Raw genomic sequence first — 11,248 nt, 5'->3', positions numbered from 1 at the left:
GAGGACAACTGGAGAAAGGGGCATACCTTTGAAAATCTTGTTCATTAAAAACTGCTTGCCCTACTAAAATTCCTGATGGATATTTAATTTTCATTAGCTGCCTGAATAAAAATCAATTAAGGAAAAGAAGTTAATCAGAAATATTTTAAATGCCAGCATAATGTAGAAGTAGTTTTACATTTGTTGTTTTCATAACAATTTGTTATTTTAATATCTTTTGTTATTTGTATTTGTTATTTTAACATCTCATTACAAAATGCATTTTACTCTGCTAGAGCACCTCTGCAGCTAAGCTAGAAGCCCAGCTAGTTTCTCACCAAATATTTTTCACAAAGTTTGGATCTGTGGTAAGATTTGGGTATCCTTTGGTAGAAAGAACTGTGAGTGTGGTCTGTTTTGGATAATTTCACGGGCAAACTAGATGAACCCTTTCATGCTATCTTAGTCCTCCATCCCAAGATCTCAGTGTTGCCCTGGCAGTGACACCACATAACAACAGACAGATGAGATAGGCCCAACCCTAGAAACAGTCCTAGTTTTATCTGCCTCAAAACCATGAAATCTGTGGCCCCTTTGAGCTGAATTCAGACTGTCAGTCCAACATGAACCACGTCCCAGAGCAGATTTAGCCTTTAAGCCTTTCTCTCTCTTGGCTCATTGCAAAATGTTGTAAACATTTTCTTTGAACCTTATGCATTGGAGAGTTAAATTTGCTGCTTGATCTACAGCTGGGTGGGAAAGAGCCCCAAACTCAGAATCCCCAAAACATGGAGCTTAGTGGAACAAAGGGCTTCAAGAGTGACAGCCATGTGCATACCTAATGTACAGGGGCTTCATAGGACTTTATCTCCAGACTAAATGTATTGCTAGTTTTTTTTATTATTGAATGGTTTCTTTCCTTTTTTTCTTTTACCAAATCAGACCTGCCAGTTAGAAATGTTCAACAGAGTCTGATTTCTGCTAATTAGTGCCATGCCTTCCTGATGGAAAGAAATCAGCAGTGGCTCTGCTGACAGTCTGCTGGGCAGCCAGCTCACATGTGCTGCCCTAAGCTGTGATGTGGGCTGTCTTTGGCTGGCAGTCACATCAAGAATATGGAGGGTACATGAGGATGTAAAGGCTTTGCCTCGGAGTTATCAAAAAACTGAGAAAGGTGATGCTGATGTTACGGAGAAGTTTAGGAAATGTAACAGAAGAGCAGGAAATAGTACAGTAGAGTAGGACGTATATGAATCCTGAATTCCCAAGCACTTGTGTTGCCAGATTTGGTGTAACCTCCTGGGAAAGCCCAAGGCATGCAGATCAGCAACCCAGCCAAACTGTCCTCCCTGTGTATGGCTCCTACAACAACTTACAGTGAGCATGCACAGCCCAACTTCTACTCCTTTCCCAACATCTACTCCCAACACCTATTCCTTTCTATTGCCTTTTAACCTGAAGGAAACCAAGCTTTTACAGCATGGTTTCAGGTAGTGATTGGTGTTCTCTGTGTTTATTATTTATCATGAGGTGTATGGGGTTTGTAGGTGTTCTTCCTATCAGTGAGGTCCAAGGGAAGGTCATGGGTTTGTGCTCATGCATCTCCGAGCAGAAATACACCTTTGTTCTGGCATCTACTGAAATGCCATCATCAAAGAGGGTGTCACTTTGTTTCCCTTTCTAAAAATCCCTTTTATTCTTGCAGATTGCTTAGAATTTGCAGGAAAGATATTTGGGAAAAGTTATAGCCTCCTTATTTTTGTTTATGATTTCTAAAGAAATAATGTTTTCAGTTGATGGCATTTTGTTGTTTCCCCCCCTATTACAGTCAGTTGCTGACTGCTATGGTTTTTAGTATGGTAATGGGTAAAACTCATAGAATATGTTATTCTGCTGTTCTGTTTTAAAAATATTCTTTTTAGCAATACCAGAAGAAATCATTACAATAATTATATAGATAAAGGGTTCTGAGATATAATAATAAAGCAGGCATGATGAACAGTGACATTTTCTATTTGGGGTCGGTGGTGGCTTTTTCAGCTTCAAAGGCCAAGTTTCTATTTACCAAAGAAACCTTTATCCAGAACCTTCTAATCCATCACCTTCCACATTGTAATCTCTGGTGTTGGTGGTTTGGAAACTGGGATGAAAAATATCCTGTAATAATCTGTTGATTTCTGTATAACAACCTAGCATATTTAATAAAAATTTTTAAAAGGCCACTAATTCTTTGCTTGTTCTGTTATCAACAGCTAACCACTGAGGCCTTACGGAGAGGACATTCTTCTCCCCACACTGATAAGGTGAAGAATAACTATGTAAAATGGGCATGTGGCTCTCGCATTGAAAATGTTTGAATTTTTGCAGAAAACTGTACAAATCCACCAAGATTATATTCCTTCCAATAACAGTGGTGTTATCTTGCAAAAATACTCTTTGTAATAATCTATTTACCTTGGAAGATAACAGCAATTTAAGTTTGGGATTTTTTTTTTTTTTTACTACAAAATCAAACTGTTTGTGCTGGGAACCTGTAAGGCACAGATTCAGAAAAAATTGCTATCAACGATCATTGGTGTTTTCCAATGGCCAGACCCCTCTCAGCACAGAAGCCAAAGACTTGGAGCTGCTGTGACATGACAGTGGACAGGGAGATTTTAAAACTGGGGGGTCCTCATCCAGTTGGGTATCCATACAGCTCTCTTGTATGGAAATCTTACAGCCTTGTTACTCGTGCCTGGGGAAAAGACCTGAGTTTGTATATTGTGATTAACTAGTAGTGTAATTTGGAATATAACCCAAGCAAGTGGCTTTGGCAGGATGAATGTTTCAGAGAGGGAATGTATTAAAAATCTGACCAAAGAAGAGCCCGTGAGGCACACAGTGTCCATGGTGCAGACACAAGTTACCAGTACAGATGTTCTGGAAAGTCCCACCAGACCCACCTGAGGACACCTTCAGAAGAAGCTTGTGGAGCTCAGGGTGCCCAGTCAGCTCCTCCAGACATTGCCTTGTTCAACCCAGCCAAGAGCTTTCTGACAGCAGTCTATCCTCTTTCAAGTTCCAAATAAAGTTTACTTAACAAAACCTTTCTGCAGTTGTTCATTTAACAAAACACAGTGCTAGGATTTCCCCTTATAAATATAGTGCAATTGTGGGGGTTTATAACTCTTGCTATTTGAGTCAAATTGATCAGATATTCTATTACATCACTAAAACTCTTCATAAAAAAAACTCCAAGACATAGTACATCTTAGGAAAGTAATTATGTTTGCAGAATGGCAGCCAATAGTAAAGATGGGTACAGCATCAATCTGGAGAACACACAATTTAGGAAGTGCACAATAAAAAATTCCTCTAAATCTGATTCAAGCTAAGATGCCAGTTGATAATTGCTATTATATCAATCACAGTAGCTCATAGTTTGGCAATGAAAAGGAGTGGCTTATTTTAAGTGCTTTTTTATTAATCTATTGTCACAGATCTCACTTTAATAACAACATTCTGTGATCACATATATTATTTATGGATCATTTGAAGAATCTGTTATGCAGATATTCGGATTAGTGGGCTATCAAACCATTAGCCAAATAAATCTAAAGGTAATAAAACTCACATGAAGATAGATGACTTTCTTTTTCTTGTTCTTTTCAGCTAATTCAGGCTAATTTAAGCCTTTCACAGAATGGTGATAATGAAGGATTTGTTCTCAGCAGCGTTATGGCAGGTGATTTGCATTTGAAAGTTTGACACATTTATAGGCCTTTGATCTTTTCCCCTCAGTGCTTGTGCCCCTGGCCAGACACCTAGTGCAAGTTTTACCAGGTGGAATATCTGGGAGCAAAAGTAGCTCTGAGACACCCTGAAGATGTATACTAGAAAAAAATAATTAAACTATTTGTGTCCAGAAAATATTTTATTGCTGAATTTGAGTGGCCTTTATATAACACTAGAAATAAAATACATTGGCACTTGTTTCATTAGAGTTTATTATAAATTAGAGAGAGTCCTCATGGAAAATTTTATAAAATACAGTGTGGTGACCCACTAGCTATAAAGATTGGCTTCTTCTATAGATTTGAATTTATTTTTGAAAGGAACTTCTTCCTGCAGGACACTTGAAGAATTTTGACACCAAGTGAGAAAAGATTGTGGCAGCCATGGAGCCACATATTAAATATTATTTGAAATTTTGCTTTGCTAAATATATATATATATATATATATATATATATATATATATATATATATATATATATATATATAAGAAAAGAAAAAAGAAAATAAAAAATCAACTCTCTGGGCAGGAGAGCTATCTTTGGGCTGGAAGAGGAAGCCCAAAAAAAAAACAAACCATGGCGCTCCTGGCATCATGAGCATATGTGAGCATAATCAAACACACAACCCTAGGATATATAAAAGATGTTCTTATCAGACCCCAATATGAGTAGGAAGTCTAAGGATTCAGCAGGAACATAGCTGAGTATTTGAAACACGAGTATTGCACCCCTCATGATTTTTTTAAAATTTCACATAACTAGCTGATTCCTCTGCTGGAGGAATGATGAATTCCAGGTGTGTGAGCCAGTGCCTCATTTGATTCTCATCTCGGATTCGATTCCTAAAGTAGTGTGAGTTCACTAATTAAAAATTCCCTGATGAAATTCCTTCCTGTTCTATTAGCAAAGATATTTCTACAAATCGAGCTTTTCCCCTGAAAGAATATAAGACTTGGTGGGTCCCCTGGAGGAGGATAGCTAGTCTGATCTCAGGAAAGCTCCAGGGATGGAGGTGTCTGGCCAAATAGCCTCAGGCTCTAGGTTTTATTTGGGAGGATGCAGGTCACCACCCCAGAATACTCGGCGTTTTTAAAGCTGTGTAATGAGTACTGATTAGCCATTGTCTGGAGTACACTGAAACTAGCAGGGACTATGTAAATGTTAGTTTACTTTGGATGCACATCAATAGGGAAACCCCAATAACCCTCCTGAGTCCCTGCGGTTTTTTCCCTGCCTCTCCTTTAAAAGATGCTCCTTCAATCTAAGAGTTAACTCCACGTTGAATGTACTTGAAAATTCAGTTCCCGATACATTTTGTTCTTCAAAAGAGAACACCATCCATCTGTGTTACTTTGCTTTCAACTCATCACAGAATGTCAGATACCAGATAAGAGGGAGACACTGATAAATGCGCATCCCAGCCTGACAGGGCAGGTCAATGTCAGGGAAATCAACGTTTTCACTTTTTTTTTTTCCTTTGTTTTTATTTTTACTACAACCCATTTGCCAGTATTTACTGTAGAAAACCATTTCTCTGGAAGCTCAACTGGCTTAAAGCGGTATCAGCTGGAGAATTTACATTTAATTGTTTTTTACTTCCATCTCCATTTTATACAGTCTGTTAAGCGGACGCTGTGGTGGGCACTAGAGAGATCTCTGCAGAGAGGTGATCCCTCCCCGACACAGCCTGTACCCAAGGAAGGGAGATTTGGTGGAGCAAGAGAGAAAAGATCTCTTTGTGAACATGCAGGTCAGTGGCAGGGCTGGGAATGGGACACTGGTGACCTGATTTCCCATCCTGATTGTGAGCTGGTTGTGCTGCCTCTGCAGTCCGTGCTTTACTGTTTTCCCTGGATTGCAGCAAGCTGGATCCTAAGCCAGCAGAGCTGCAGCCAGGACCAGCTGCCTGCTGGATTTGCATACCTGCTGTTGTGAGATCTACCTGCTTATTCATGCATGCACCCCTTTTACACATCCCAATTACCATTAACTAAGCAGGAACTCAGGCAGGGTGCAAACCAGATGTCTGTGTCTCTCCAGAGTGATGGGGACAGCAGCACACAGCTAAGTGGGCTCTCAGAATGAAGGCAAGCTAAGGGTTTGATTGGTAATTCTTTTTTCCTTCTAGCTCTACATTTTACCTTCTCTTTGTCTGACCTGATAGATTCATATGTTTGACTTACTGGCCCATACTTATGTATTCTTGTCAGGAGTTTAAGTTTTTAACTCTGTGTTTAAAAATAGAAACAAAAAAAAAAAAAAAAAAAAAAAAAAAAAAAAACAGTTTCCTAAACAGCAGTGATCTAAAGCAATTTTTTTTTTCAATTTTACAATGTTAACTGAGTCCCTATCTGTAACCATATACTGTAACACTATAACTACTTGATAGGCTGTGTTAGGACTGCCTAAAAAGCTTGTTTCAAGTGGATAATTAAATGTTTCCTGCTTCTAAGTTAACTTTATCCATGCAACTGAGTAGATACAGAGAGATGTATGATTTATATGAGCAGGAGATGTCAAGAAAAGGCACAATTTTCTGTTGTCAGTACCAAGAAACACCAGAAAGAGCGAGACACAGAAAATCATGTAGATGAAATCTTAAAAAGAGAGAGAAAAATTAAATTAATTTAAAATTATAAAGAAAAGAGGAAAAGTAATAATATTTAGTGATAGATGGGACAAACTAGAAGTAGAAAATTTGAGAAGGGGTGGAAAATAAAAGTTGATCATGAGGTAAAGGAGCAGGATCCTCAGGGGCTGAGAACACAGACCTCTGTACTATGGCCTTGTAACCCAAACACAACTGTCCAAAACTATAATCAGACAGGAAAATATCTGTGTCTTCTATCACAGCAGGAAACCTATAATGCATCACTGAAAGGTCAAGGACTTTCAAGACTCCGAAATTGTGTTGCCTCTTTCCTGCATTGTGCAAAGAGCTTGGTTGCTCCTTTTCTCACCTCCCAGCAGGTGGCTGCAGCTGCAGCAGGGGTAGGGCAGACCCAGCTCCCTGGCTGGTCCACACACCACATTCACTGCTCCAAGGCCAGCTTGGTGACCTTCCTCTGGCCTTGCTCCAGTGTTCAACCCACCAGGCTGCCCAGGTCTTCTAATAAGCTGCCTCCTGGCTTGTCTCCCTGAGCCTGTGCTGCTGCTTGGGGTTATCCCAGCCAGCACAGGAATTGGCCTTTGCTTCCTTTGCACATCCCAAGGCCGCTCCCAGATAAATTTCTCCAGTTGCTCTGATGGAAGCTCTGCTCTCCAAGACATTAACCATTACCCACTCTTCAATACCACTTGAAAACCTCTGCATATGTAGCATTACCTACAAAAAATGTGAACAATTTTACTCAAATATATTCATGGGACTCTTATAAGGCTGAGTTTAATTTGGTAGGCAAAATTCATGGAAGCACTCTGAGCAAATGCAAAAAAAAAAAAAAAAAAAAATCTCTAAATTAACATCCCATTCAGATTCATCAATAGCCTGAAGGACAGACTTATCTTTTTTTTTGGTGGGATTGAATGTGATTAAAATTAAGATTTAGCAACTTGCCAAAAAATTTATGATTGCAGTTTGAAATCAATGTTCCTCACCCATGGGCTAACCACGTGCAATGAAATGTGCTCAGACACACAGCATTTCATTTCAGAATGTGAAATATGTAAGTGCTAAATAAAATCTGTTATCTAACATTTGTATGTTGTCTCTTATCTAGACTATTGATCCATTTTAAAATCATTAAACTGAACAGAGACTGTGCCCAGAGCATAACTTCATTTAGCACAGAGATCAAACATGGTTTATGTTAGCAGCACACAGCAATTCTGCACATCAGTGCTAGGATGTGGGGGAGGAAGAAATGGGCAGATACTGAAGAGGAAGTTCAGTGGAGAAAAAGGAACAGCCTGAGCTGAAATGTAATCACAGAAATTGAAAAACAGCTCCCTTTACAAACACCCAGCTTCAGCTCTGCAGCTCGACTACAAACAGTCTCAATTGATCTTTTAATGCAATTTTCCTGGCTATTGGAATTTCTTGTAAGATTTACCTAGTTTTGGAAAATTCATCATGTTGCAAAGTGAATACATGAAAGCCCATTTTAATAGCAGGAAAGCAAGAGTACAAATCCTTAGGTGCTATTCCAGTTTTTTAACAATACTTGTGAAACCACTGTTAAACATGGCAAAGGCAATCATCCCACTGCTCATGGGACAGTAAAACAAACACCTGGGGATAAAATACATTGTACTTCACAATTTATTAAATTTGAAAGTGTGCTTTTGGGTAGGAAAGGAGGTTTTGTTGATCTTGAAATATTTGCAACAGGTAACCCTCCACCTCTCCCATGAAAAACTGAGATATATCCACTCCATTAAAGCAGACAACAGTTTTTAAAATTAAATATGAAGGCTGACATAATTAGCTGCACTAAGAGCTAAGAGAGTTTTCCATCAGAAACAGCTTCTGTTATTTTGATAATATCTGTTACTTCTCATTTCTGAGCAAAATCTTATTAGGCTCTTTTTCTTCCCCAGCTTTGCCTCTTCATTCTGCCTCAAGTAGTCAGTGGACATTAAAGACCAACCACATAGTCGAACCTCCTTTCAACTTCTGTTAACAGGGGTATTAAAAAGACATTCCTAAATATCAGCTGAAAACCACTAGGTAATAAACTCTCTACTTGAAAGGTGGGTAGGTGTAAATTCCACACGTAGGGCTTTTCATCTGGGAAGCCAGTTGCTTGGAGATCAGATGTTTTAAATGAATTGCGGAGCTGATGTCACTTGTCAGTCGACGGAGACTGACACTATTTGGAGGATCAAATACTTACATTTGAGGATGTAAAGCACATAGATAAGTCCTGATCTTACCAGCCCAACACCAGAGAGATGCTTGTTCACTATGCAAAGCCCTGGAGAGATCAGTGATACTCACACGACTGTTTCTTCTCCATGAGCAAGGTCCAGTCTGGATGTTTTGGAGCTGCGCCCTTGAGAACATTAAAAGTTTTAAATGAAGATTTTTAAACAGCATTGGAACTAGACTATTTCTGGTCTCACTGCAAATTAATAACAACACTTTATTTTGTGCTAGCCACAGGTTTGCTTGACCAAAGATTAGATATCCAATTTACATATTATTTTCATTGATTATGGTAAGGGCTTTGGGCTCCCTCTTACAGAGCTGGACTAAAATTGGACCTCGTTTTCTTATTGCCTTCTTTCTGTCTGGGAATTCTAAGTGGCTATGCATCTGCATTCTTCAGCACACTGACCTCAAAAATACCCCAAATATATGGATTTGTTGACCAGCTTGCTTATTTAGAAGTCTTTTTTGTTTCAGTAGAGATTGGACCCAAATTAAACCTTCTTCCACAAGTAAGAAGGAAGCTTCAAGGTCTAAAAGCTCTAAAAAAAAAATAAAAATTATTCCATTCAAACCGAAGCAAAGCCTTAAAAAGGAGAGAAGCATAGTCTGGTGGATAATGTGAGTCTGGATAACAAATGTGATGGATCCTTTCCTTCCTTTATTGCCTTGGGTGTAAACAGAGGTGTTCAGCACTGTTTTTCAGAAGTGTTGAACACCTGCTGCGTCTGCTGAAGTTAGTGAGACCTGCAGCTGCTTGCCCCACATTTTATATGTGGTGATTGGCTCCTGCTGCAGGATGGCCACAGAAACCTCCACAGAGAGCGGATGGCATTGCAGCCAATACTTGGGGAACTGTTTGGAAAAGAGGAGGTGAACAGACTTTAAAAGCTTTTGGGAGATTTTTGTTTGTTGTTGTTGTTTTGGTTTTTTTTCCTCCACATTACACACTGCAAGATGAGACTGTATCATCTAAGTGCTCTACAAGGATGTTAGTATGATCTGCTCCTTGGGAAAAATAAGCCTAGATTTCTGTCCTGATTGTAAAGGAGGCTGACTGTGATGAAATTAGTGTTATTTAAACACATTTATCCATGTTCGTTCAGTTTCAGCCTGCGTTCTTCCCAGCCACTATAATTTTTTACTCACTGTCTGTTTTTCCTACCAAAATCGCAGTATGGTGAAAATACATTCTAATATATCAGTTGTAAATTACTGTACAAAAAATTGCATATTTTTACCATATAAAATCATGCCATAGTATCTGGACATCTTATAATAAATTTTAAACCTGAAGCTCTAGAAATTTTCTATGCCATGGATGGTTTGGGTTTTTTTAAATGGAAAAAATGTTTGCTCCTTTCATGCATCCATATTCCTGTGATGGGTTCAAAAATATAAGCAGGGAACATTTCATTTTAAAGGTGATGAAGATTGACATGCTAGCCTTTGTGCTGCAGAATAGATTATTGAAATGAAAATCCAAACTACCAGTCAAGAAGAAAATGCCTTATCATTTTTTGTCAGTTCATATTTCATGGGTGTTAGTCTAGCATCTCACTTTCCTTTAATGTTTTGACATTATTACTGGACAAAAAGGAAATTCCTAAAATTTCCAGGAGGCAGAATAAAGATCACAAAACGTCTCTTTTTTTTCCCCCTTTTTCTCTGAATCTACTGCTTAGAAAGAGGCCACCTGAAATACTAGACTTTCTTAGCACTTTAATGAGAGCATCCAATCATAATAGGGTTTAAAAAATAAACCTGGTATCCAGACTGTAGCCTTGCCTTCCTCTGTATGATACTTTTTAAAGTGTTATAAATAACAGTGAGAACTGTTCTACCGTTCCCATTGACTTTTTGTGTGTTATAATTTTCTGTACTTTGCAAAATAATTTCCTAAGTGAGAATTCTCATTCTTGTGAGTGCAAATATAGCATTGTACAAAACTACTTGATCCAAGAACAGCTGCATGCCATGAGACTCTGCAGACTCACACAGGCTGTGGATCACACCAGGACCATGGAGAGGTGTTACACAGCTTCCCAATTCAGCCAAAACTGAGGCACACCAGACTCAGATTTGAGTCTGTTCAGGGAACCCTGGGGGTGTGGCCAGAATTGGTGGCTAGTTTTCCAAACAGAACCTCTGTCTGCATGTCCACCAGCAGAGCAAACAGGGCACAGCCCCTTCTTTGGCTCTGAAGATGTGCTGTGGCAATGCTTGCTCCAGTCGGGGGAAACCCTTTGCTCACCCCTGTGCCCTCAGTGGCCTCTCCTGGACCACAGGCAGCATTTGGGACATAAATGTGTCCAAGCTAAAACAGTGTCAGGGAGCACAATGGTCATAAAAAGGATGCATGACAACTGCAAGGCATTAGCCCCACATTATCTGTTAATACAGAAAAGCCTGTCATTTTTTCTTGCTCGTGTAACAGCTCACAAGAGCATAAGTTTACAAGATTCAGTGATTTTTCATGCAACCAGAGTTGTTGTCTACATACTCTCATATCCTGCCTTGGCTGCTCTAAACATTTACTCATAAAATATAAGAAAAGATATAGCTATTGCTATAATTTGCATTCCTCTTCCCTGCCTAATCTTATCTGAATCCAAATACAT

Source organism: Oenanthe melanoleuca, chromosome 3, assembly GCF_029582105.1.
Source record: "Oenanthe melanoleuca isolate GR-GAL-2019-014 chromosome 3, OMel1.0, whole genome shotgun sequence".
NCBI lineage: Eukaryota > Metazoa > Chordata > Aves > Passeriformes > Muscicapidae > Oenanthe > Oenanthe melanoleuca.
The sequence above is the reverse complement of the archived record's forward strand: the minus strand, read 5'-3'. Positions refer to the sequence as shown.